The 3,456-nt window shown below is 36.4% G+C and overlaps 1 non-coding gene across 1 annotated transcript; it reads right to left on the minus strand.

Annotated features, from left to right (window-relative positions):
• Positions 1-1,653: 1,653 nt before the first annotated feature.
• Positions 1,654-1,722, minus strand: LOC118602371. The gene has a single exon (XR_004950708.1). It is a non-coding gene; the product is annotated as a small nucleolar RNA SNORD109A (small nucleolar RNA).
• Positions 1,723-3,456: the final 1,734 nt, after the last annotated feature.

Below are 3,456 nucleotides of genomic sequence, written 5' to 3' on the forward strand. Positions count from 1 at the left end.
GGTTTGTAACTTACAGATTTTTTATATTCTTCTCATAATTACCTATACTTCTTTAGCATCTTTAATGAACTATGAATTCAATCATTTCCTACAAAGTTTCTAGTTATTCAGTATTTCTATCTTCTTCCTGATCACAAGGACCCCAGAAAACCTCAATTATCCATTGAGCTTTCAACCATTTAATTGATCTTACTCCTTTTAAGACCCCTTAATTAATCATTATTATTTTATTGATTTAATAGATAATTAAATTATTAAATTATTTAAATGCTTTATAACTTGCATTTCCATTTTACCTTGAATGTCACACATTTTCTCCAATCTTGTTTTCTTCTGGCTGAAGCACAACCATTAATGGTTCTTTTAGCAAATACGAATTCATTTATGAAATTCTGAAATTTTTTTTATTTTTGCCTGATTCCAGAACAGTCATTTAACTAGTTATAATAGTCTAAGCCTAAGTAATTAAATGGAGAAAGTTCGGTCTTTTCAACAATTGATACTGAAACGGTTGGATATTAGCATGCAAACACATAATTCTCCACCTTCTCTTCACTCTTTATAAAAAATTCAACTCAAATTGGATTAAATGAAATAACACAACCTAGTAGAAAAACATAGTAGAAAATCTTTGTGATCTTGGATTAGACAAACTCCTAGCTAGGACTTAAAAACCATTATCTAGAGTTAAATTTAATAAGATTTCATAATCTGCTCTTTGAATGAGATCAGCCATGAAAAGAAAGACAAGTCTCACATTGGGAGAAAATATTTGCAAAATAGCTATATGATAGACTTCTACTAGAGAAACCAGATGGCCAACAAATATATGAAAAGATACACAACATCATTAGTCTTTTGGAAAATTCAAAGTAAAATCACAATTGGATACCACCCCACACCTACCATATGACTAAAATTTTTAAATTGGCCACACCAAACATTGGCAAGAATGGGAAGCAACTGGAACTCTCATACACTGATGGTAGGAATGTAAAATGGTACAGCTAGTTTGAGAAAAATGTTTGGAAATTTTTCACAAACGTACAACTACTTCTCCTAAACATTTACCCAAGAAAAAGGAAAACGTTGGTCCACCCAAAGACCTGCACGTGGATGTTTTTAGCAATTTCATTTATAAGAACCCCAAATGGGAACAACCTTAATGTCCATCACTAATGATAGCTAAACTGTGGTACATCCATACGGAAAGGAAACACTAATCAACATTATAAAGGAACAGACTACTGATACCTGAAACAACATCTCCAAATCATTACACTAAGTTAAGGAAGCTGGACATAAAAGGCTACATACCGTGTGATTCCATTTAAAGGGCCTTGTGGAAATGATGAGGATATAGAAATAGAAATTAGATCAGTGGTTGCCAGAGGCTAGGGTTAGGAGATTGAGTTGCCCTAAAGGGGCACACTGGAACACTTTGGAATGAAGAAAATATTCCAGGGCTTTATTATGATGGTGATTCCATAACTATACATTTGTCAAAATTCCTCAAATTTTATGCCTCAAAAAGATAAATTTTATTCAATGTAAATTAAACCTTAATAAGCACGACTTCAAATAAATATAAATATAATTCAGACTATGACCACCTCCTGCCATTTCCTTTGCTTCTCTTGATCCAAACCGTGAGCATCTCTGTTTAGCCTCTGGACTAGTCCCCCTCCTTCAGCATCTTCAGACAATTCTCAGCATAGAAGCCAGAGTGCGCACATTAAAACGTAAGTCAAAGCATATCATTTCTCTATTTAAAGCCATCCACTTTCCCCATCTTACAAGATCTTTATAAAAGTCCTTCCACGATCTTTCCCCCATTTCTCTCGGGGACTGTCCCTTCCACTGCCCAGTTCCCTCTTTCCAGCCACACTGACCGACTTATCTGTCCCAGCACCGGATCGTTTCCATCTTAGGGTCTTTGCGTTTGCTGCTCCCTCTACCTCTCCCCAGGTTCCTGAATAATTTGCTCCCTCGGTTCCTTAATGTCCCTTTTTCGACGAAGTTTTCCCTTGCCATCCTATTCAAAACTGCAACCTCCCTTCAATCCCTGGGCAACATTCCCCATCCCCCTTCTCTGCTTTATTATTATTATTTTTTTCATAGCACTTCTACATTTTTATCATACTATATAAATGTTATTTATTCCTTTTGTTTATTGTGGGTCCTTCTCACCCTCCCCACCACCAAACATGCTTTGTTGATCCCTGTGTCCCAGCGCCTAAAACAGTAAAATGTGCTCAATAGGTAGATGTTAGCAAAATAAAGAAATGAATGCTCATACGGTTTTTTATTCTTTAATATGTCATTTAAATAAGTTTGATAATAATACCATATACATTAGTCAGAGTTCTCCAGAGAAACAGAACAGGATAATATATATATATATCACATATTATGCATAAAGTGTATGTGTGTGTGTGTGTGTGTATCAAATATGTGAAGACATTTATTTTAAAGAATTGGGTCACATGACTATGGAGGCTCACATGTCCAACATCTACAGAGTCAATGTCCCAGCCTGAGTCTGAAGGCCAGCAGACTGCTGTAACCAGGACAAGCCTATGTCCCAGTTAGAAGACTATCAGGCAGGAGAATTCTCTCTGACCTAGGGGAAAGTTAGCCCTTGGTTCTATTCAGGTGTTCAACTGATCGGTAAGCCCCACCCACATGGGGGGCGGGCAACCTGTGTTGTTCAGTCTACAGATTGAAATGCTAACCTCATCCAAAAACTTCCTCACAGAAACACCCGGGATAATGTTTGAACAAATATCTGGGCACCATGTGACCCAGTCAAGTTGACACATAAAATTAACCAAACATCATAATATTAATGTTAATGCTACTAGTATATTAATTACATCTATTTTTTAATATATATATATTATACCTTGGCATTCCTAGAGTAAACTTACCTTTGTTATGATATAGTGTTTATTTTAGAATTACTAAATCTAGTTTGCTAATAGTTTATCGAACATCTTTGCATCTATTTTCAAAATTAATGTTGACGAGTAATTTCTTTTTCTGTCTTATCTGCCTATGGTTTGGTATTAAGCATTATAACTTTATAAAATGAGTCAGGGATTTTTGACTGTTCTTAATATTAGAATTTTTTTTTACAGGTTTTAGAATTTTGATCGCTAGGCTCATTTTGAGTGGGGTTTTTGTTTTTTTTTTTTTTCTTTTTACTTTTCTGCCCAGCCCAGCCAGCCCTTCCCTGGCCAGCGCGTTGTGATAGCTTCCACCTGAACTTTGGGATTCCATCCTGGGCCAGACTTTACAATGGCGTTTTTGGAGTTTTGTTCCACAGAAATCCTGAGGACATCCAAAACGGCACGAGGCCAGAATGAGCCCAGGCCTGGTCAGTTTCTGCCTGGGAGTCAGATCTCCAGTGCCACATCCTAGACTCTCACGCTTCTAAAATCTTGGTCTCCAGAC

The sequence above is a fragment of the Rousettus aegyptiacus genome, unplaced genomic scaffold (assembly GCF_014176215.1).
Source record: "Rousettus aegyptiacus isolate mRouAeg1 unplaced genomic scaffold, mRouAeg1.p scaffold_m13_p_4, whole genome shotgun sequence".
NCBI classification, from domain to species: Eukaryota; Metazoa; Chordata; class Mammalia; order Chiroptera; family Pteropodidae; genus Rousettus; species Rousettus aegyptiacus.